This window comes from Lissotriton helveticus, chromosome 5_1 (genome assembly GCF_964261635.1).
Source record: "Lissotriton helveticus chromosome 5_1, aLisHel1.1, whole genome shotgun sequence".
Lineage (NCBI taxonomy): Eukaryota > Metazoa > Chordata > Amphibia > Caudata > Salamandridae > Lissotriton > Lissotriton helveticus.
In genome coordinates this window covers 2,139,646,078-2,139,671,415 of record NC_136065.1, presented here as the reverse complement: position 1 = coordinate 2,139,671,415, position 25,338 = coordinate 2,139,646,078, and the positions used below count along the sequence as shown (strand labels likewise).

General features: G+C 44.2%; 1 pseudogene; it reads left to right on the top strand.

Annotated features, from left to right (window-relative positions):
• The window catches only part of LOC144752879 (COMM domain-containing protein 5-like), a 130,131-nt pseudogene that overhangs the window by 25,822 nt on the left and 78,971 nt on the right, over positions 1-25,338 (top strand).

Here is a 25,338-nt window from a genome sequence, read left to right as displayed (position 1 = left end):
AAGATGGGCACTCGCTGGGGGCCCAGAAACCTTCACATAAACGGGGCAAATGCCGGGTGGGCACCGGCTGAGAGCAACAGCGCTCCCAAGTGCTAGGCAGAAGAAAAACGCTCTCAAGCGCTAGGGGCCAAAGGAAAGCGCTCCCAGGTGCTAGGGCAAACAGAAAGCCACAAAGTCCTTCAGGAGTCCAGGACCTCAGCAGTCCAGGGGCTGGGTAGGGCCCAGGGAGGCAAGCCTTCCCCTGGGCCCCAGCAGCAGCATGCCCCTGGTAGATTCAAGTTGGAAACAAGAACATTTTGTACGGGGACACAGCCCCTTTTTATACTGTGAATTCCTTTGTCTGAAGGTGCAGGGTGGGGGAAAAACCAGGCGCAGCTGGTTTGGGGGCACTCCTGATGTGCTCAGCCCCTCACTCTATTCACTGGCAGGGTTAGGGACATTAGACGCACCACACGGGGTGGAGCCAGCATTGTGTGGGGAAAGCCCAGCCCTATTCAGGACCCAGGTGCACCACTCCCTCACATCACACATGCTAATCTCAACACTCACCACCGGGCAGACCCATCATGACTCATGGAGCCTGGCACCCTAGCCAGCTCCAGCCAATCACACGCCAGCACCTTTACAGCACACGCACAGCCATGTCTAGAAGTGGCACTTCCACACTAGACACATACACGCCGCATACATCATTGCGCAGCATTCAATCACACGAGTCCGCACATACCAGACTCGAGCCTGCATACCCCACGCATCAGGAACTACCAGGGACACATACATTCCCCATGCATTCCTATGGGAGGGCAGGCCTATCTCACCACACGCACGCACTTTACCCTGGGACACAGTGGTAAAGTGCGCAGGAACCAAAAATCACTAACACCATGTCACAATTAAAAGCAAAAAGTTCAGGGGTGAACCTGCCAGAAGGGCCAAGTCCAACACACTGGTTACACTGATATTCCATTCTGAATATTTTGGGGAAATACTAACATACATCAAAATGTTACTAAATGATGCTGCAAAGATATGGTACCTAAAATCTTACAGTAGTTTAGCTAAATGTTTTCTTTTCTTACATGCATTTTTTTGTGAACGTTTTATTTTGAAAGCAAAGAATCATCACTCTTGCTTTCAAGTTTCTGCAAATATTTGCATATAATCAGAGAGCCGTCTGGGTGCATTATACAGAGCCTCATATTATTAAACTTTGAAAATGTGTGTACACTTTTATACTGGAACCACTGTCAGTAGTGCAGGCTGAGCTTAAAACATTTACTTTTAGTGCTCACCCTAATAATAAAGGCTTTGCGTTAATGAACCATATAAACAAGTTTGAACAGCATTAACACACATATTACACAAACACACACTTTAACTTAATTGTAGAGAATGCCCTTCCCTGAGCCACAATGTGGTACTGTAAACTGGCAGCCAAAGGGTTTGTGCTGCAGGGGGTTGGGCCTACTTGTCCCAAGGACAAAATGCACATTAAAACTTGTTGCCCTTGACCCCAAACAATATGCCCCGGCATCTGGCTATAGGAATTCCACATCCCTGGTTCAAATATTCGCTTACAAAACCTGCTAAGTCCAACTCAATTCAAAAATCAATCTCAGCTGACTCTGGCTATTTTGAAGCATAGACATGTCATTTTGTATGATATTGAAGGTAGATGAAACAACATTATTCAAAAATAAATATGAGTAGGCAATGTGGTAATCCCATAGTCGAACAGCCAAAGCTTTTTCCAAATTGTCTCTATCAATTTGTCTCAAACATTCTGCTGCTTCTTGTCCAGAAAGTTTCCAAAATGTCATTATAACTGGGATATATAAAATGTTTAGAACGAGGAGATATTGGACCCAATAGAAAATCCTGCAAATCCATACTACCTGAAAAGAGGGATAAGTGATGTTTAACTGCTGACAATGTTGTGTTGTAACTTTTGCTGACAGTTTCCCAACAATATACGTAGTGACAATCCCAGAGTGTAGTGCCTGAGCATACCTGGGGTCTCGCCTGTTTGCTTTGAATCCCTTGGAAGAGTTAAAAAAACAAGCATTGAAACCCTTGGTATCAACTGGCCATGGTAACCATCCTTCTGAACTGGAAATTGAAGAATTGTACGCTCCATTCTTTACTATTTCATTAATCTCTTCCTCTGTGATAATAATCAACTGTTGACAGTTATGAAACTGTACAATAGATGGAGTGCTAGGCGGATTACAATTTTAAACTTTGCTAAACCCAAGAAATGTAGTCTGCAGTATTGTTTTGTTTAAAAAGATCATTTGCCGAGGGATCAGCCATGCTCTAAATAAAGCATCAGTACCCTGAACCTGCCAATAACATGAATCCCAAATAGACTTATGTTCAGCATTAACTTTCGAATACTCATAACCCTGTAATGAGAGTTGTGAAATATATTAGTCTGAATAAATTAATTTTGTTTGCGTGAGCATGTTCTTCCTCGGTGGGCAGTGAGTAAGCTTAAAAAATACGAAACCGGGTCTGTCCTAAAAGGAAACTTTTTCAGATATATATTTGAACTACCCACAGGTGGTGTTAAACAGTGTTCCCACCGTGTATAATTAAAAATAGCATGTGGAGTACTAGCTCTGTGCAAAAAGTGATGTGCGTAATGCTGATAAAACATCTCACCATAATTTTCAGAATTCAAATACAAATTCTCATTTTCAAATACTGTGTATGATTCTAATTTAGGTCGCATATTAGTAACAGTCTCAACATCCAATTTATCTGAAATGGAACGTGGAGTGATGATGTCGCACATAGCAACTTTAAATACATACGGAATAGGCAATGTTTCTGTGGGACCGAATATATCATAGTGAACTTTTTCTCATACAGTACCATCATGGACAGGGAATGCAGCAATGATCACATGGGACAAGTCTCTCCTGATGTTATGTGATCAAAAATGGAGAGTAAACACCACAGCTACCAGTTCTAGCGAATCACAATCAGGGAGATAGTGTCCATTCAACTGCATAAAGAAGATTGTTACAAATCCAATCCAATGGACAAATAGAAATAGTGAAAGAAAAATCCAACAATAGGACCTAGGAGAATTGGTTAAGTCTGTTTCAACGAAAGAAATTGTCCACGCACACCACACAAGGAGGTATGCGATGAGTGTGAAAAAAAAAATCATCAATGTTGACAAAATACCCAGAGACAGTCTGAGAAAAAAAGGAACCTCATCCTGGCTTTCAGTTGCTATATTTTGACAGAAACAACCAATGGAATTTTTACGAACTATGTTATTTATGAAGCTCATGCTGTGGTAATTCTGTACATCAAAGTCTGTGTGTGACTATTTAAATGTCAATAGTCCAAGACTATACTATAAGAATGATCAGGTTTAGGCACTGGAAATAATGGATTGTTCATAAGGGAGATACAAGGCTCAATCACACTTTGATATTCTAATGATAATAGATTCTCCCTAACTGAGCATTTATCTTCACGTTGTAGGATATTGTGCTTGCATCTGTGGGCTACCTTATAGGTATAAAATGATGAGGTGAGTCTTTATCCCAATCTGCTTGATTACAATACAAAGATGGGCCTGTGCAAGGGCCCATTTAGTAGCATATGCTGCTTTCAACCCTTTCCAGAACGAGAACGGAAAAGGAAGGCATTATTACATCCTACCCTTATGGAAAATTTTGAACAAACTCCAGCGGCCAATCAATCTTCGCCAAGAGGATTTCATATTCACTAGTCAAATTCAGACTGCATATTACTTAAATAGTACACAGTATGTCGCTCTGAATTTGAATGTCCATAAATTATTGAGACACATCATTGTTATAAGCATTATTACAATGGTAGGAAAAACCCAAACAATTCAACCATGTTAATTTTTCCTAATATTACTTGTATCTATCACTAACACCCCGAGAGAGAATGATGGGTGTACCCTTCTGCCAGACCCAGTTGGAATGATATAACGCCATATTTCGGTTAATATCTCAGGAAGCCCTATCAGTGCTTTAACTAATGCACTTCACCTTAGTGTGCAAGCGTGCACACATCTCCGTGCACAGCTATCTTATATCTTAGGATGAATCTCAGGCCTGCGGAGCTGCCTCTTGTTCACAGCTCTCAGCAGCTTCCATCATAACTCCGGTGTTAAGTGCCTCTCACCAAATTCGAAATGGACGCTCTTTAAATAATAAACCACCTGGCTTGTCTCATTCTGTCAGAGGTGCAGAAAAACATCTTAACTTAGTCTGGGTGAAAAGAATTGTCTCCTAGGAGCACAAAATAAAGCAAGAACATCACGTTCTAATATGTGTCCTTGAACCTAACAGTGCCGACTTCAGAACAGCAATGTTCAACTATTAATAAATGTGTGCATGGCATTTTATCTTGTTAGTGAAAAACATGTTCAAGCCGCCATCTCAGAAAGATGCTAAGTTAAAAGGGAAAACTAAAATTGACACACAATGTAATCCATATCACAATCGATGTGGTGCGTGAGTGAGCTTTGGGCTCTCTGTCTCAACCTGCCCTACACCACCTTCTTCTCAGACAAACGGGTTCTGCTGACAAGAGCATGCTCCACATTGGTCATACCATCACTCTGCCAGCATTCTATGCTCCTCTTTACCTGTCTAAGTCAGAGGAGAGACTCCATCGCTTGGACCCTAAAAGAGTATATACTGGGTGGGTGAACATCTCTCTGTGGGGTTCCCTAGAGAAAAAAGGCAAGGCCGTACAGAAGCGGGGGGGGGGTGCACGTGGAAAACACTGCAGCTGCTTTTGTTACAGGGGGACTATATTGCTGAACCGGCACCCGGTAACAAAAACCGGTGCACACCCAGGAGGCCCACCGGGGAAATGCCTGGTGCCCGCTACGGCCAGTCCGACCCTATCTCCCTCTGGATCGTGCTCTGCATTAGGATCTGCTATGCACTTCCCAAGAAGCTGCCTCCAGAAGAACTGCGAGCTCATTCCACCTAGGCTAAGGCACCTACGACTGCGTTGGCACACAGAGTTCCTGTCCTGGATGTCTGCCAAGCAGGTAAGTGAGCTATGCTGCATATGTTGACAAAGCACTACTGTCTGGACAGCTAGATTCGCAGAGAGGAGGACATTTTGGCCATTCAGTTCTACAGGACTGTAAATTGGGTTAGACAGGCAGCACAAGACAGCAAAGCTGCATGGTAACTGTGCCTTTTATTTTATCCTTTTTTTGTTCCTGTATACGCAGCTCCAGAAACTTTTTTAAAGAGAATATCGATGCCTCCAACAACATTTGATGGAAGTTGTTGTGGTCTGTCCCAGTAATCACGTCCTGCTCTAAGTGGGGAACGACCCTAGCCTCCATACAAATCACACTTTCTTTCCACTGTAAGACTTTCTGAACCACTGGATATAGTCTGCTGTCTCCCTGAACGCACGTGATAGAGACGATCTTTGGGAGGTATTCTTTTGTGTTTGGACTAGACACTCCTTCACTATTGAATAATGACACCCTGAGTCCACCAAGGCAGTAACAAAGATCCCATTAAGGTTGACCTGTATTCAATAAGTTCAATCAGATCCTCTCTCCAAATATAGGACCTTTGTGGGCATAGTCTCCCCTTCAGCTGTCACCTACCCAGCCGGACATTGGGCAGACACAACATGCTCTACATGCGAAGAACTTTGATGCTCATCCAATTTTCCTATCCTGCCTGTCCTTCGATACCCACGGCACGGAGCCACCATTTTGTTGTTTCTAGTCCTCTCCCTCGGTCTGTTGAACTTCGTCCTGCTGACCCTCAGATATTGTTCCTTGGCTGGACTGCCGTATCTCTTTCTCCCCCCAGGCCCCTGTCTCTCCTATCACCTATCATCTCCCCCCTCTTCTCTCTACCCCCTTGGATGTCTTATTTCTCTGTTCACTCTGTAGATAAGTAATATACAATTGTTTTTAGCCTAATCGTTGTGTAAATGGAATCCTGAACGAATTTACTATTTGCATAGTTACAACTCTAACCACTAGTATATGTAATAGTTCTTTGTACTTAATATCACTATTTTGTGATTCTGAGCTTTCCCGTTTGCATCTCTCCCCTGAGTGACTCAACAACGTATACATTTCCTTTTCTGCTATCTGTATCTCTTCCTTGTGGGACTCTGCAACTCGCTGACTCCCTCCCTTTGTTCTCCCTAACCCCTGCCTTTCGTGGATCTTGTCTTTTCTGGATCACTAATTTACCCTGGTATTGAATGTGTTTTCTTTCTGTAATTAATGTGACTTTTTTCTTTTGCCGTTTGTTCCCCCTCTGTTGACCTGCCAGCTCTGACCCGCCTCCTAGGCCCCTGTCCCTTGCTGCCCTTTGACTAAGCACTCCTTCTCCCCTTGTTGGGGAAAGATCCAATATTCATACTCTGGAGTCTCAGTGACCCCTCTGAGAGAGTCCACAGCGCCAAGAGAGCCACTCTCACTTGAGGTATGGTATGGCGCCCCTTGCCAAAGCACTCCCTCTTCCCTTTTTGGGGAAGGATCCAGAAGGTAGGCCTTGGAGTCTCAGAGACCTCTCTGAGAAAGTCCACTGCGTAAAGGGAGCCTCACGCAGCTGAGATGTGGGAATGATACTACTTCCCCCGGGATCACAGCTTACCGGACCATGGACGTGCCTTTTATTCATCTACCGGTTTGTGCCCCTTCACCCTCCCCCTCCTCTTTCATGCTCTTTCTCTCACCCTCTCCCACCGCTTTCCCTCTTTCTTTCTTTGTCTACTTCCTCTGCTCCTATCCCCTCTCCCCTGATTCTCTCCTCTTGCCTGCTACTCTGCCTAGCCCCCTGTCCCTTGTGCCCTTTGACTAAGCACTCCTTCTCCCCTTGTTGGGGAAAGATCCAATATTTATACTCTGGAGTCTCAGTGATCCCTTTGAGAGAGTCCACAGCGCCAAGGGAGCCACTTACAGCTGAGGTATGGTATGGCGCCCTTTGCCAAAGCACTCCCTCTCCCCTTTTTGGGGAAGGATCCAGTAGATAGGGCTTGGAGCCTCTCACAATGGAGATGGGGGAATTATACCACTTCCCCTGGGATCGCAGCTTACAGGACTTTGGACATAGCTATTACTGGTCTACCGGTTTGTGCCCCCGTCACCCTCCCCCTCCTCTTTCAAGCTATGTCTCTCACCCTCCCCCTCCTCTTTCCCTCCTTTGTTCTCTGTCTACTTCCCCAGCTCCTACCCCCTCTCCCCTGAATCTCTCCCCTTGCCTGCTTTTTCCCTTACGTATATGTTCTTATTGTTTGTCTCGACCCAACAAGTAACTATGTAGCTATGCTCTAAAACTGTGTAAACTTTGTAACAATGTAACTTTCAACTATGGTCTGATACTCATGTAAAGCGCTCTGATACCCCCGGGTCTAACCAGCGCTATATAAAACATTTCAAATTAAAAAAAATAGTCTCGCTATATGGCCTCATTCAACACATTGGAAACACTGAAGTCCTGTCCTGCATCGGTTCACCCTACTTTTGTTGGGGCCTTTTTCTCAGAAAGGGGTCGAAGTATGGTTATAAGGCTTTTTTTTGCCAGTGGGAGAGTAAAAGGGGTCGAGTATGGTGGTAGCGGTTGTATGTCAGTGCAACGCATGCTTTTACCCCGCATGCCATTACAACGCGGGGATTACAACACAAGTCGTTACAATGACTTGCGTTTGGGGGTGCTGGATAGTGGAATAGTTTAATTTTCTATTCCAACTCCAGTCCCCGTGGATAGTAGGGAAGGCGTTGGAAAGAAAATTAAACTATTCCCTATCCAAAAGCGCCCTCCAGCGAAAGTCGTTGTAACGACTTTCGTTGTAATCCCTGCGTTGTAATGGTAGTGCGGGGTAATAGTTGCGTTGTAAAGGATGTTCCCCGTGGTAGCACATTTGAAGTCAGAGGATCGGTGGTATGCACAGGCTAAGCCTATGGCCATGGGAACCGTGATGTTGGGATGTTGTCTTATCCATACTCATGTAGAGGAGGGTAATGTTTCCAAAAACTGTTCCAGATAGACCTTTTCTACTATCTCCTCTATTGTGGAAGAACCAAGCTGTAACCAATGACTAACCATGTCCTGGCTTATAAAAAACACAACTCTGGTTATCATTAGTTGTCCATTCTCCTTCTTAAACCGGACTCTATAGTATTCTGCATTTTCACCTTCTCATACAGTGTCGTGCCAGCAGGGTTCGCCGCCTGGTTTGCAGATTGTAACCCCCCTGCCAAGAGAGCTGCGATATATGGTTCCCACTGTTACTGGGGCCATGCTGCTGTGGATGCAACTCTTTCAAAATTTCTAATGAAGATGGCAGAGTCCTCGCCTGGTTGGTACTTTTGCAGGACGGAGCTGGGGACATTGGGATGTACTTTAGCATCCGTGAGTTTCAGAATGGCAGTCTTGGGCTTGTTGATTCTCTGTAATGTGGGTGGCCTGTTCTTGTATGTCTTTCGTTATAGTGTCTCTGTCTTACTGTGCCATTTTGACTTGTTGCTCTATCGCAAGCTGTAAATGTCTTTGACCCTCAGCAAGTTATTTCACCATATCTTCTATCGTTTTCTGATGAGACAGCATTGAGGCTGTCTGTCCCACTTCTGACACCATTGTAAATTGAGTTAGACAGACAGCACAGGACAGCAAAGCTCCAGAAACGTTGCTTAGAGAATATCATTGATTTACACCCAATCAACTGTTGTCACATGGGAGGTCTCCAGTCAGTTCATTGCTCCTCCTATTGCTGGCTTAGTCTTCTTATCTTCACCAGTATCGCCGGTGGGCCCTCTGGAAGATAGAGAAGATCCTGAGATGACGATTCGATATCAGGAAAGACTGAACCTGTCATCAACACCCACATATGTGGCTTACTTTCCGAATCAGCATTAGAAAATTGTGTTTTGGACTGTGCCTCAATTTCAATGCTCACCAGCGAAAGCCCAGATAAGAAGAGTATGAAACCCCTTTTCCTTTTGGGCCACTACCCTCATCAACCCCCAGGTACGCAAAGATGGGGAGGGCAACACTTGCTTCAAGTCGCAGTCCGAAGGTCAAGCCACGGCGGTCAGGTCTCTAGAGCTTCTCTCCTGGTGCCACACTCAGGTTTCTACACCGTATTCTTCTTCGTAGGGATCGGTCACTCCTGCTGGATTTCCTCTCCTAAGTTGAGATTTGCCTCCGCTGTCCTCTTGTCACAACATCTCTCCTTCTGCCTCCCACTTCTTTGTCTCTCTGGGCTCTGTCTTCCCCTTTCAGCTGTCCCATGGGCTCTTTAAGCCCACTGTGCTTCCCTCAGACGGCTAATACATTGACGGGTGCACATCATCTTTATCATCTAGTGCGCTCTGTGTTTTTCCCATCGGTCTTGACTTGTCAGCCATCTTGGAGTTCTTGGCACTTACATAAGGGACCCTGTCACAAGGACATTTTAGCTGGAGTTCATTCATTGACCAAACTCCAAATAGGTACTGCTTTGGTATCTATGCAAAAGGTGAGTGATCTGTGGTTAGAAGTCTCTATTAGAAGAACAAGTCACTTACCTTTGGTAATGCTACTTCTGATAGAGACTATCCAACCGCAGATTTCTCACCAATCCTCCCATCCTACCCATTATGTGAATTGGGACCTACCCATTAATAGGATAGATCCCAAGTCTAGTAATCTTCACACTGGTGACAACCAATTTGCTTATGGAGCACTTCGTCTGGGAACTGGGACAGCTTCAAACGCGACTGACAGCATGCAGGATTGGTGCCTGTATAGGCTCCGCGTGTAATTTACGAAACGGAAAAGAATCAGTGTGCCTTGCTACCTACTGTCATGCAAAGGTACTGCTGGAAAAGTTTACAGATCCAGTCTGACGCCTGGGAAATGTTCAAAAGGCAAGGGTTGCAATTATATGGTGAATCAGATCAACATTATGTTAACAATGTAATAAGAACCTGTGAAAGGATATCAGGAAAACTAGAATGCTCAACTGAAGTGAGAAGGGATCCACTGAGCAATGTTCTAATAGGATCCTCTCAAACTATTTTGAACATATTACAGTCAGGTACAGCACGATTGTTTGAACATTAATGGAAGGGAAAAATACATTTGTGAACATCTTACAGCAGTCATTGATTCAGTGGCTACTGGGAATTTCATAGATTGGAAATAGGTCAAAAAGTTTAAATTACAGAGTGTTAAGAAAAACAGTCCAAAACATGTGAAAGCAGAAGATGTTACAGAGTTGACATCAGGATTAATCACCCATTCCATTGCTTTAATACTCGTTATTCAGGGTAATCACAAAGAATAGTTAGTCTTCAACAATATTGATACTCCTCAATTCCATTTCATGATTTGTTAGATGTGTTCAATAAACAGCAAGAAGAACAGTTCCCTCCTCACAAAAAGTATGATTGATCTTGAGTCTGGGGCCAAATCGTCGTGAAACAGAAAATACACATTGACAGAGGAAGAGGCTGAACATTTGAAACAATACATAGAGAAATACTTGGCCAATAGTTTTAGTAGACATTCACAATCTCCTATATCTTCTGTAAGTATGGGCGAATTTTGCGGATTCGCGGTCCGCGAATTTGTGAGAAATGGCAAAAAAAGCCGCGAGTTCACGGATTTTCCTGCGAACTCGCGGATTTATTTGCCATTTGCACAAATAATGTGACATGTGTGTCTGTAACTTTGCCAAGCTCCGAAAGGCGCCTAGGTCCCTTGAGTGAGCTGTCCATCATAGTGAGGAAAGGGCGGGAAGACGTTGCATACCCTAGCGTGTGTGTGGCGGGGCCAAACAGGCGGGGCTTCTATGCGAGTTCACATGCCTCTTGTTTATAAAGGGTCAGAGGCCGATCAGAGCAGCAGATGAGAAGAAAGCATCCTCCTGGTCACAGGATGTACACGGGGATTGCGCTCGAGAAACTCGTGAATGCAAAGACCTCCATCAAGGATTACATCTAATTGTATGCGGTAGATATGGGGAGGAAGCACACCTGGACCGTGCTCACTAGTTGTTTGGGCTGATTATAATGGGCGACTGAATTAGAGCTTCAACTCGGGCACCTGCTTATATCTGTAAGTGCTTCCTGTTGAGGTTTAATTTTTGTGACAGAAGCATCATGCCAGAATGAATCCTGCCTGCATATTTATCCACGATGATGCCACCGGTTGTGCCATACCTCTACTCAACTGGAGTACTTTCTACTGGCTAATCAGTAAGTGCTACCTCGTTGGGTAAATGTATGGTGCTTTGCCTACACTGCAGCTGCGTAAATGGCCAGAAGATTTGCCTCCAGTGACCGTGTGTGCCTGTAACTTTGGTCCCTTGAGTGAGCTGGCCATAAAAAAAAACACAAATCCGCCCGCGAGCGAATTTTCAAATTTTTCGGCAATTGTGGGAGATTCGCGGATCGCGAAATTGCCAAAAATCCAAAATTTTTGCGAGCAGAACGGATTTTTGGCCCATGCTTAATCTTCTGTGCCTTAAAAAGAGGTTGATCATAGTTTATTGACTATCGTCACCTGAACAATGTTACCATTAAAAGTCATTACCTCCTTCTTTTCATCTTGGTAAAATTAGACCTGATCAGGATGCTAAGATTTTGACAAAGATTGATCTTAGAGGTGCTTATCATTTCATAAGAGTTAATGAGGGAGATGAGTGGAAAACACCATTTTGTGCCCAATTTTGATTTTATGAATATCAGGTTTCACCATTTGGTCTGTGCTATGCGCCCTCGGCATTTCATTTTTTATTAATGCCATCCTTAGAGAATTTATTGACATTTTTTCCATTATTTACATTGATGATATTCTTATATTCATATGCAAAGGCTGAAAAATGTGAGTTTCATGTTTCTCAAGTAGAATTTTTTAGGCTCTGCGATTTCTTTAGAAGGCTTAAAAATGGATAACAGGAAGACTCGGGCAATCGTTGGCTGGCCCATTCCAAAGACAGTGAAAAACATGAAGCTTGTTTTAAGCTTTGCAAATTTACAGAGGTTTTATAAAGAATATTTCTAAGGTCATATCACCCATTGATAGGCCATTAAAGAAAGGGTTCATTTTAAATGGAATCATGAGTCAAAAGGAGGATTCCAGGAATTAAAGAGCAGGTTTACTTTAGGGCTGATATTTAGACTTCCTGACACTAGCCTAACTTTCTGTCTTAAAGCTGATATATCGGTTGTAGCTTTAGGGACAGTATTATCCAGAAGACAGCAAGATAGAGTTCAGTTACATCCAGTAGTTTATCTATCCAGAAAACTGACTGATTGGCTAATAAAGCAGCATTTGCAAAAGGGAGACATTGTTTGTTTGAGACACATGTTTCAGTCACTATTTATACCAATGAGCCCACGCATTAACAGCTAGACAGATGAGAAGGTCATTATTTTTTTCAGACTATAAGTTTGTCATATCTTTCAGACAAGGGCAACCAAGTCAGAAAGCTTTCATTGTATCATAGAAATCATGACAGTTGTGAGAAGGCACAAACAGTCTATACAATAATTACAAAAGAGAAAATTGTTATATTAGCCATTTCAGAAAGTATTAAGAGACATCTGCCCATGGAGGAAATGATGGATTGGGCTGAAAAGGACAAGAGATGAAGAATTGAAAATCAGTTACCATGTTTAACCAGTATGTACATTTGCCTGCAGTGGAAATTATCAATCAGGCATTCAAGGAAACACAATTCTCCATTGCCAGGTCATCGAGGCATCTTATGCACTTGAATTCATGAAGAGACCGTTTTAGTGGGAGATTGTGAGTACATAGATATAGGAGTATGCTTCATCTTCTGATATTTGCTCCAGAAATAAGAATGATCATGATAAGTCAATGGAATTGTTACTACCATTGGAAGTTCCCAAACAACCTTTGTACATTATTTCCATGGTTTTCGAAGTAGATCTTCCATGCAATAAAGGGTTTGCAGCCACTCCTCTAATTGTTGATTCCTTTTCAAAAATGATCTTTTGTATACTTACTAAAGTGTTGCCATTAGTATCAGAGATTTGTCTACTGTTTTCACAACTTGCAGTATAAATTCACGGGTTACCCACAGTAGTGGTTTCTGATCGTAAGACTCAGTTCATCTCATGATTTGGGAAAGAATTTTGTAAAAACTTGAAATTGCAAATCAGGCTGTCATCTGCAAATCACCCCCCAGACAGATGCACGAACTCAATGAGTTAACCAAAGCTAGAAACATATTTAAGATGTTTTATCCAGGATGAGAAATAATTGTTGGTTCCGTTGTGATTGTCTGAATTTTGTCACAATAACATTATTCATTCCTCTCTAGTCAAAGCCCATTTTTCATCATGCAAGGATTCCATCCATGTTTCTTGGCTGATATACCACTCACAAGTTCTAATTATCAATCTGTTGAAGAAAGAATTCAGCAACTAGATAACATTCACAAGTAAGTAATAGGCAATTTAACAAAAGGCAAACAAAATATTAACATACAGGGAGATATAAAATGAAGAAGAGTGCCTCAGTATCAATTAGGAGATGCAGTACGACTTTCCATTAGTCAAATTAATTTGCATTTTAAAAGGAACTTTTAGCCCAGATTTGTTGGACCTTTTTCTTTAAGTAACGTGGTTAGTCCTATGGCGGGATTTCAAATACTGTGCCCATCTTGGATGGTGGTCATAGAAAAGAAAAGTGAATTCAATGTCTAGTCGATTCCCAAAGCAGTTCATGTTTGACAGTCCGAGGATTTTCATTGTGGAGCTAGTGCCTTGTAGTCGGAGTGTCATATTAGAACCCTGGCTTCCTACCTTTACACTGTTTTATCTACTCAGATCTTCTCACGATCATTACCATTTTCAAATTCTTGCATGTTTGTACCTATTATGCGCTCATTTTTTTCTATCACATTTTTGTTTTAGCTCATTTTGTTTTGCACTTTGGGTCTCTCCTGTTCTCATCGTCCACATTGTACATATTGTCAATTTCCCTGAATTTACAAGACTGGATCTCGTTTTAAACTCATGTGTATTGAACTCTCTGGTACGCCCATAAAAGCCATCCACAAAAATCTCCAAGAAGACAAATAACTATTGTTTCATTATATTTACAATCGAAGAACTGAATTATGTTTTCGAGAAGAAAGGGCTGAGTTAGAGGACTTGTTTCTTGAAGTAATTAGGTAAGAGATTGAATGTGAAAGTTTCTTTTCTTTTCTGGTATTGTTTCATTGCAGACTTCCATAAGCAGTTCCAGAGGAAGTGTTACAAACCTTGCATCAGTGTATTCTCTCTGTTTCCCTGACCCTTTTCCATCTGTATGGGCTGCTGTGATTTCTGTTATAATTACAAGTAATGGTCTGTCTGTGCAAGTGAATAGCACTAGCTTCATGGCACTCTTGCACACCGATAATAAAAATCCATGAACTATGACTACCGGGCTGAAGGGGCGTGGGGTGCACCTACAGTCGTATCTGGTAAAGGACAGCACCGGCCTGTGAGGTGGACACAAGAAGTTAACATGCAAGTGAGCAAAACAAGACAAAGGACGGTGCAGGGTGCACAAAACAAGTAACTGACTTTGCAACCCCAAAAGCTAGCCATGGGGCTAGTTCACGCCAGTTACCAGAAAAACTCCCATCTAATTGAAAGCGAGATCCCATTGAGGCGCTGTACAGCTTGAGGCTCATGGGTGCGTAGAATGCAAGAAATAGAGCGATCGAGCGACAAGGTCTTCCTTCTAGTCCCATGTATAACCTGAGAGAACACCCTGGGCCTGGATAAAAAATAATCACACATGTCCCATGGTCCTAGTCTGATTTAATGAACATGCACAAGCAGTTCTCCAATGTGCAAATAAATACTGCTAAGTTTAAGAATTGTATATAGTATTTAACGTGTACTGAGCAAATTGGGCTGATGTTATTCAATTATTGCAATATCTGGTCCCGAGTGTAGTGTAAGATCAACTGGTAGAGAAAAGTAACTGGCGGAGATGGCATCTCAAGGCGATGGCGCTTTGAACAGAGAGGCAAGACCTTTGGTGAGGGCAGTGATGCAAGTGTGGTCAGTTCAAACTGACTTGGCTCAAATTTGGAATTGTGAGTGTGAACCTTGGTCAGGTTCTTATGCCAGGTTAAAGATGTGCTCAACCTTTACTTTGGTATTGACCGCCCGGCAGATCAAGCTTAGAAAGCTGTGGGCACTGGCGATTTTTTAGGGATTGTCACTGAATGTGTAGAATCCGTTAAGGACAAGTAGCATTGGATAGCAAACAGGGCTGAGCTGAATTGGTTTCTCCAGCAAACTATTTGATGTTGATACTAGAGCTTAAGAAAGACTCTAAGAATCTAAACTAATGTCATTGCATTTGCAACCAATGCAGCAACCAGTAAAGAGAATCGGCAGAAACTTCAGAAATAGGGTGTCAGATCAGAGAGGCTACAATTATGGGAAGGGAAGGGGGAAGGCAGGACAGGGTGGTAGGTGTAGGAGACAGGGCCAGGCTGCTCCATGTGGATCAAGTTTTAACGATGGATAATTGGGACATTGGAAAAGAAACTGTCCAAATCTTGCTACTAGCTCCTGTATGGTGCCACAGTCCAACCGATAGCTTTCAGATATAGTTTGCCCCGTACGGACTCTGGCGGTGGGGTTTGCCTACAGCAATCTGGTCCAGGTCACAAATCCCAACCCTAGGCAAAAGCTCTCCATGCCAGTGTATAAAAAGGCCCATTCCAGGCTTATCAAATGCCTTCTCTATGTCTACCGCAAAGATTGCTGCTTCAGTCTGATCATAGACATCAGCCTCTCATACTGTGAGTAGTATTAGTAGTTTATGCACAGTATTGCGGCCGGGGATAAATGTAAGTAAGGAGTCTGGTGCCTAGGATTCGACTAAGGATCTTATAATCAATGTTTAACATCAACAATGGTCGGTATGCCCTTTTATCGAAGGCCAGCTATCCAGATTTTAGGAGGGGGACTACTAGGGCCTTGCGTGTGGAGGATGGTAACAGTCCTGTATCCCTAGCCACCTTATAAAGGTCCAGTAATTTAGGAGCCAGCTCATCTACATAGGCAGCATGGAACTCTACTGGGAGCCCATCAGTCCCTAGCGTTTTGCCTCGTGCCATACTCTTTATACCTGCCCGGATTCCTGGTAGGGTGATCTCCTCTCCTAGCTGTTCAGCCTCTTCAGGTAATACTGCTGAAAAAGTCAATGGTGCAAGAAAAGCACTGATGTTGTCATCAGTCCGGGAAGTAGTGCTCAGGGTCGAGTCGCTTCAATAAGTAAAGAAGTCATGATTAATATCTGTTTGTCGGTAGACTCTGCTCCCCCGATCAGTCTCAAGCTCCACTATAACCGAGCCCCTCTTTGCAGGGTTCGCTAGCCAATCCACCAGTGATCCTGTGCAGTCACACTCCGCATGTGCTCTAGACATATACACCTTATAGTCAAACAACTCAGTCTTTCAACCTGCTCATTAACATTTTTTTTGGCTTCTAATAGTTTGGGTTGGATCTCCAGGTGAACTGGCCTACACTGCTCGACCGCTCTCAATGCCTCCTCCGATGCTGACTTTGGCCTGCAAGGTAAGTTGCACTCCCACCGATTCTGCAATACACATCCCCAGATCATAGTCTTAAAGGTGTCCCACTCTATCTGAGGGGACGAAGCTGTGTCAGTATTTTCTTCGAAGTATCGCCAACTATTATTACCCACTGTATCATGCAAAATCGGGTCCTCCAAGGACTCCAGTTTCAGTTTCCCTGTCAGGATGCAAGGCAGTGTCCTCCTCAAACCCAACATTGGCAGGAGTGTGTTATGATCTGATAAGGTCCTAGATAGGTATTCAATGGCCCATACCGATCCATGTACATACGGAGGGCATAGGAACGTGTCCAAGTGCTCATGGAGGCCATGAAGGAATGAGATAAAAGAGTAGTCCCTCTCCTGGGTCTGTTGCAAGCTATATCCTGACCACCAAGGCTGCCAGTCACAACCACAAACCTGCCCGCCAGGTCAACCAAATCCCCAGTATAATGGAAGGGAAGCCCTGGGTGTATCCATCCCATAGTACCTCTTGCATAAGTAGGTAGTATAGTAAGCCTGGCCTCTCCATCGTCTCTGCAGTGCGCCTCCCTCCTTAGCTGTGAAGTGCGGCTCCTGAAGGAGTGCTCTCTGGATCCCTCGCTTATTAAGGTATGAAGATACTTTGTACCTCTCGCCATGGTGTGTATCCCCCCCTAATATTCCTGGATACAATTCATGTCTGCACTGTCAATAGCGTGGTGATTCCTAGCTTCCCAGGCCCAATCACAAACCCTTTGCTGCATCCCAGTCACAGCCTAGGTCTTTACTGCAATGGGACTTTGTTTAGCTTTTTCCTTCCCTGTACACAAAGAGAACCAGTCCCTCTTTACATTCACATTCTTTGGATCTCAATTAACATGGCACAGACTTCCTCAGGGTTTCCGGAGTTTTCTTCCATTTTTTCCTATCTTTAAAGACACCGTGGTCTTCTCCAAAAATCCCACTTTAGTCAATACTTTTATCATTTGTTGATTGCTTCTGTTACTCTGGACCGATGGTGAAACCAATGTTAACTGAAATGACCAACAGAGGACATAAGGCTTCGAAAGAGAAATGACGATTTTGTCTCTTTAATGCGAGTTACCTAGGTTCCAAAATTACTGCTGGTGAGCATCACCAGTCATCTGAGCGAATCGAAGCCATCTGAAAGTTGCCCTGCCCAGTGACCGTCTCTAAGGCAGAAACTTTCTTGGGAAAGGTTTGATTCCGTTGGCACTGGATTCTTTGCTTCGCAGCCCTTTTGCGACCATTGCAAAAGTTTGTAAAGAAAGACACCTCTGAGTCCCTGAATTGTTCATAGGAAGACGAGAGCACCTTGGTTCAGGTAAAGCAAAATCATGTGGTTCAGAAAAAGCCTGTTGCATATTATTCCTCCACTCTCGACCCCATACCAGTAGGGCTCCTGCTGCTCTGACAGGACACATACCGGCTGTCCGGATCTAGGTCTTCTGCTGCCTAAAGTAAGGGTAACCAATTACAGTGTCACCACACACAAGAATACGTGATAGGCAATTGCTCCCGAGAAGCTGGTCATTTTTGCCAGTGCTATCTTGCCTATAGGGGCTAAGAGCAAGTTCATCCAGAATTTTATCCGGGCTCTGGTACTAGCCAGAGCTCTGCGACGATTGAATAGGTCTGAGGGGGAATGGTAGAGCCTGATCTCGAGGTTGTGCGGGGCTCGTTCACTCCAGGCTATTCTCGGGTTTCCTGCGTGTATCTCAATGGGGGGAAAAGGTTCAGACTCAGCAGAAATATGGCAGATTTTGCCCAGTTATCTTTCTGGCCCAATGTGGGTTTGAATTCCGAGAGTGTCGTCCAGATGGGGTTGAGCTCTGCCAAGATATCTCGCACATACAGCAGCAAGTTATCTGCATATAGGGACACAACATGAGTGGTGCCTGCTACCGGGATGCTCCAACTCTGCCCCTCCCGATGCAGTTGGATCGCTAGGGGCTCCATCGCCATTGCGAACAAAAGGGGGAGAGGGGACATCCCTGTCGGCTGCCCCTCTCTATTGGAAGGGGCGATTAAATGTATTCTCCCAGTCTAACCCTGGATGTGAGCTTCGAATATAGTAATTTTGTGTATGCTATGAAGACGGGACCAAGCCCCATCTGTTCAAGCGTCCTGAAAAGGCAAGACCAGGTCAGGGTATCAAATGCCTTTTCCAGGTTCAAGATCAGACAGGTCCCACTCCTGGACCTGGAACCATCTGTGTAAGTTTTGCGAGGGGCTACTTCCCGGCACAAGCCCAGTGCCTGGTCTAGGCCATCCGCTAGGATCTTGCCTAGTATCTTGCAGTCGGCGTATAGCCATCGTTATTGGCCTGTATGAGGCCAGTTGCATCAGGTCTCGTTCAGGCTACAGGAATGAGACTGTTAGTGATTCCCAGACTGAGCCTGGAAGTTCCCCTTCCACCAATGCCACATGTTACATGTCTGCTAGTTCCGACGCTAACAATGCTGCAAAGTTCCGTAATACTCCAAGGGTAGGCCATCCAACTCTGGTGCTTTGTTCCGAGCCAGAGCCTGTATGGGGACCTGGTCCCAGTTTCTCTGACCTACCGCAACCGATGATACGTCAAAACTAAGCATGAAGCTCAAATTTTAAAATGTTAAGGGGGTTGTGAGACTTCCATGCCCTATGTGAACTGCATGTCTCAATTGTGGCACTTGCGATTGTGGCTGTGAGATCCAGTTCTGCCACTACTTGAAGTGCTCTCTTATAATCAGGTATTATTACCTCGAGATCTGGGGGACCTGAGGACCGGTTTGGGCTCTGCGGCTCTTTTCGCTGTGTAATCCTTTTCCCTCGCCTGTGCCTGCTTTGCGTTTCATGTATGTTGCTGGGAGTTTCCCGATGTACCTTGCCCAGTACGTTGAGTTCCAGCCAATCAAGCTCTTCCTACGGGTCAGAGAAAAAGTTTGTGCCACCTTTGTGCACAACTCGGAGACAAGCCGGAAAGAGTAAGGAATATTGGATACCCTTTTTATGGAGCTCTCTTTTTACTTCCAGGAAGGATGCTCGTTGATGTTGGACTGCCCTGGAATAGTCCGGGGAAATCATTACTTGCTTGTCTTCTACACGGAGCGGTCCGTGTTGCCTGGATGCTCTCAGCACCATGTCTCAGTTTCGAAAATGGAGTAGTTTCAGGACCAGTGGTCGTGGCGGCAGCTCTTGCGGGGGCAGCCAAGCAGGGACTCTGTGGGCTCTCTCCATGGATAAAAAGGCATGAGTTCAGCAACCATGACTCCATTTACTGCACCGGATTGGACCCCTCTGCCAAGTTAATCACTCGAATATTGCTGAGTCGGGAGCGTCCTTCCAGGTCGTCCGCTCTTTTCTCCAGTCTGAAGATTCGGGTTTTGAGGTCCTGTAAGCTCTCTTGTTGTGCCTTGGCTAGTGGCTGAAGTGTGACAAGAGCTTTCTCCCTGTCTGCCACTTTATCTGCTGGCTTGTGGTGCCCTCCCACAGAGGGCTGAGGTCGGGGACGGGGCGCCAAACCTATCTTCCATCGCGACTCTTGAATGTTCAATTGCGGCGAGTACTCTGTTGAGTTTGTCGGACATCTCTCGCGAGGTGACTGTTTCTGGGACTTGGGAAGGAGCAGAGGCCTCCGGGTAGGTGCACCGCAGCCCTGTTGGCATCTGCAGTCCCGTGTTGGTGCACAAACGACCCATTGCGTCTCGTGGGGCGGATCTGGGTTCTCGTCACAATCAATTTCCGAGGCGGTCTCCTCCGCTGCGGAATACTGCGATCCAATCTGGTCAGGCTCTCAAGGGCGGTTGCCTGTTGGGGTGCCAGATGCTGCCTGCGTCGTGGTATGGGCTTTTGGAAGGGTGAAGCGGCAAGGGCTGCCGAGCTTAATGCTCTTTAGGGGGTTCTCTTGGGCTATTACACCAGGTCCACCTTGGCATGAGGGCTGTGTCCGTATCTTACAGTGGATCCCTGCACTCGTGAGGGCTTCCTGGACTTCCCAGGCCTTGTATTAACGCCCTTTGACCCCCTCGGTCTGCCCTCTCCTGGTTTGCTGACGTTTCTACTCTGTGGATGGCTCCCTCCTGGTCTGGCCCGTTCTGCACGCTACGCTCGCCACATATATCTTCCTGGTCAGCGATCAACCTGCCTTGGGGCTATAGCATGGGAATCCGCTCTCTGGCCGCTGATTTGTGTCTCCTTCCTGCGTGAGGGGTATATTAAATTCCGCTCCTATGCAGCGGGGGTCCCCTCACCGCTGTCTACTATTACAAGGTCCGCTGGGTTCCCCCTGCTCAGGTCAGTAGTTCTCTGTGGGCGCCCGTCTTGCTGAGATGCCTGCTCGTTTGCTCCCCGGGGCCTGGCGCCGAACATCGAGGTGCAGCAGCTCGCCGGCCTGCCTGAGATCAGCGTCCCTTCCTTCACAGGAATCTGTGGTGGCTGCCAGTGACTATGGGTTGGGTTTCTGATTAGAGGTGACTGGCCAGTCCAGTCGGGACTCCCCTGGAGGGAAGTGTTCACGCTTCTCGTGCCCACGGGGGCCCGGGAGGGCATGAGATCAGTGTGCCCCCTGCTCTGCCACAAGCCCCCACTCTGTAATTGCTGAAGTGTAGTGTGCACTGTACTGCAGTGGTATCTGTGAGGTCAGAGCCCTACTGCTCTGCAACAGGCCCCCTATTTGCATCGGTGATGTGCAGTGTGCGCTGTCCTGCAGTGATATCTGTGCCGTCAGGGGCCCCCACTGCTCTGCAACAGGCCCCCTCTCTAAATCGCTGATGTGCAGTGGGCCCTGTTCTGCACTGGTATATATGCGGTCAGTGGCCTCACTGCTCTGCAAGAAGCCCCCTCTCTGCAATCGCTGATGTGCAGTGCACGCTGTTCTGCAGTGATATCCGTGCGGTCAGTGTAGGAGAGTAGGATCTGCTTACAATGGTTACCCCCACTTTTTGCTGGTGTTTCACTGTTTTTCGACTTTAGTCTGGCTGGGGCCCTGCTATCCAGGACCCCAGCCTAGCTGCTTCCTCTCTAAATTAATTGCATGTACATTAGGTACACTCCAGATTGGTTACTGGGTCACCCTTGCAAGTCCCTAGTATATGGTACATAGGTACTAAGGGCAGACTGTTAGGCAGCACTGTAGAAGAGACTGCTGTGCTGAGGATCTCCCAATATCCAGAATAAACAACTCTTAATCTTAAATCTGGAGGTGTCATTTCTACATATTTTGGCGACGAGGATGGGATATGAACCCACACCTTGGGAACAATGGAAGAAAATATTTTTTACGTACATGTTAGCTATTGGAGGGATTAAATATGGTCCAGTCAGACGTCAAGCTATATTATTACATCACCTAGGAGTTGAAGGGAGAAGGTTATATGAAAATTTACCAGAAATATCTTTGGGGGTTGGAGATGGACAACCTATTAATGTTTACGAAATGTCTATAAAAATGCTTGATTTGAGATTCCAATACTGAACATTGATTTCAAAAAATGAATTTACAGATATAAAGACCACAGTTCAATGTATCTGTGTGCTACTAAATAGCGGTTTATTTTGAAAAAGAATTTTTGTTTGAACACACTTTTGAATTAATACTGATGTTCAAATGACAACACAATGTATAAAGAGGAATAATCAAAGAAAGGACACTAGTGTAGGATAAAAGAACTCATTCAAATCATCATTCATAATTTTCACACATCTCACAGTCATACCTGTCACATTCAAAAACAATCATACAGTGCACTCAACACTCAACTGGTAAAAGATTTGTGTAGACCAGTGGGATGAGTGCTGGGTCCGCTGTGTTACTAATAGCTTTTCTTATTATTTACAACTATACACTTTGGTTCCCAGGGTTATAAAGTTCAAATTTCAATTAATACAGTTGGAGAAAAGTCTAAGTGCACAAATTCCATTGACACCCAGACATGGACAGCAGACCGAAGGGCCTACGCGTTTCGAATCCCTCGAGTTAGCAGGATTCTCATCAGGGCCAATAAGCTCTGTGGTGAAGAGGAGAAACAAATGTCTAGTTTCTAATGTCAAAAAGCGGAATCAAGAAACAAATCAAGTACTTCAACACCAAGGTATCCAGTCAGCTTACCAGATAGTCCTATAGCAAAGATCGTTTTAGTTCCCAGAGTAGAATTAATCACCTACGCAAGTGAAAAAAAGGTAGAAATCAAAATGTTGTATGATGCCCTTTAATATAAGGGCAGTGATGCAAGGGGCAATGTAATGTCTTACCTCAGCAGACGGCTGAAATCGAATTCATGGGGTCGAATTCAAGAATGAAAAGGATTTTTTCAAAACAGCGAGCCTGTGAAAAGCAAAGCATGGATGCTATGAGGGCACTGTCTGGTAATGGGAATAGTGTACAGGTGGAAATACGAGTTGGGAGGCGGCGGCACTCTCTTACCGGGATAGGTCCAGTCGTGGAGAAATAATTTGCGATATTGTCCAAAGCCGCCGAAATCTTCTTCCTAAACGGGAGCATAGGATCTTAATTAGTGAATGTCCTGGTTTCCGATTTTAAACTAAAGTGTTGTCAGGACACGGCTGGGGCCAGGGGCATGGCTGCGAGTGCGCCCGAAAGATTTTGTGGCTTCAATGGCACCCGAAATGCTTACCGAAATTGGGGGAGCGTCCAGCAGTAAGAATCAATCTTCCTTAGTTGCGCTGCGCATGTGCTGGCATGGGCAGTGATGGGAATTGTAGTCTTCCTCCCATTCGGGATCTGTAACATATCTAGGTCATACCATTTCAGGGGATGGTATAAAACCCAAACAGAGCATTGTTCAAGGCATTAAGGAAGCACCACGACCAGAAAGTTAAGATCAATTGAAAGCCTTCCTTGGGTTAGCTGAGTATTGTGCGAAGTTCGTAAAAAACTTTACTGAAATTGTAGAACCTTTGAGGTTACAAATGAAGAAGGATGTGACATTTGAATGGAGTGAGATGTGCGAGAATGCATTTGAGCAAGTTAAAGATTGTATCATGAAGGCTCCTTTATTGGGACATTTTGAGATTAATGGGAAAACGTATCTGACGACGGATGCGAGTGGTGTAGGATTAGGAGCAGTACTATCTCAAATTGTAGATGGAAAGGAAAGGATTATTGGATTCGCTTCCAGGAGACTGCAAGGTGCTGAAAAAAGTTACTCGACGATTGAAAGAGAAGCCCTTGCATGTTGCTGCGCAATCAAACATTTTAAGTATTTTCTTTGGGGTTTGCCGTTCAAGGTTAGGACAGACCACAAACCACTAACACATTTATTCAAGGGAGGAAGAGGTCTAGAAGGAGGAGTTACTCCTAGAATTTCAAGATGGTTGTTGTCAGTTCTGGAATATAAGTTTGAAGTAGAATATTTGAAAGGACTAAAAAATGTAATTGCAGATTGTCTATCTCGCGTCCCTACGAAAAATGAGGTTACTGAAATTCATGATTTTGAAACCAATGAGAATGAAGGAAGCATAATTCACGAATGTGCAGCATTGAGAAAAGAAATATGGGATGTTGCAATGGAGAGTGATCCTGTTCTAGTGAAGATAAAAGAATACATTAGGAATGGATGGGAAACCTATGTAAGTTGTCACGAAGATATGAAAGAGTATTGGAACATCAAAGAAGAGTTAAGTATACATGATAGTAAAGTAACGAGAAGGGATCGTATTGTACCTCCAGTAAGTCTTTGGAGTCAGATCATTGAATTAGCCCATGAAGGACATCCAGGCAGGAGCATGACGAAAAGAAGATTTAGACAAACATATTGGTGGCCAAAATTGGATAGCATGGTAGAAGAAGTGATTAAACATTGTTATGCATGTGCAAACAGTCATAAAGTAAAAACATTGAGAGAACCACCACTTAAGTGTGTTGAGTTACCAGTCAGACCTTGGGAAAAGTTAGCAATGAATTTTTTGGGTCCTATAAACAAGTTAGGAGGTGCAAATAGATTCATCTTTGTTCTTGTAGATTATCACACAAAATGGTTTGTGTATAAAACAACGAATGTAATTAACACAAAAACTGTAACAGAATTTTTGGAAGAGATTTTTCTAGAAGAAGGTGCTCCTAAAACCATTGTGTCAGACAATGGTGTACAATTTGTGTCGAGGGAAATGAAGGAGTTCATGGTAAAATGGGGAGTTACTCATGAAAGAGTAGCTTTGTATAGACCACAAGCTAATGGAATGGTAGAGAGGATAAATCGTCTTATAATGGATAACATCCAATTATCGTTAGCTAATGGATTGTCTTGGAAGGAGGAGTTAAAGAAGTAGGTGTGGGCACATAGAACTACTCCTCATGCTATTACGCGTGTTTCTCCTTTTGTATTTCTCAAAGGGAGAGAGCCAGGTAGGAAAGAAAATCCCAATTGGTTGGTTGCTAAAGATCGTTTATGGGTAGATCACCATGCTATTAAAGCAACTGTTTCTGAAAAACAAAAAGATGCTGAAAAGTATTACAATATGAGGAAAGGTGTGAAAATACCTAACATCAGAGTTGGAGATTGGGTTGTTACCCAAAAAAGTGGTGTGATCACAAAAGGGGACAGTAAGTTCTCTGTTCCCTTAAAGGTAATGGAAGTAAAAAGAAATGTGGTGGTGTTAGAGAATGGGACAGTTTGGAGTATCGGAAATGTTTGCAAAGTTTCAAATGTACGATAATTCAAATGTGATTTATTGATTGTTTATATAGATCATTATTGTATTTGTTTTGTGTTTTATTTTAAAGTTTATAACCTTCAAAACTTCA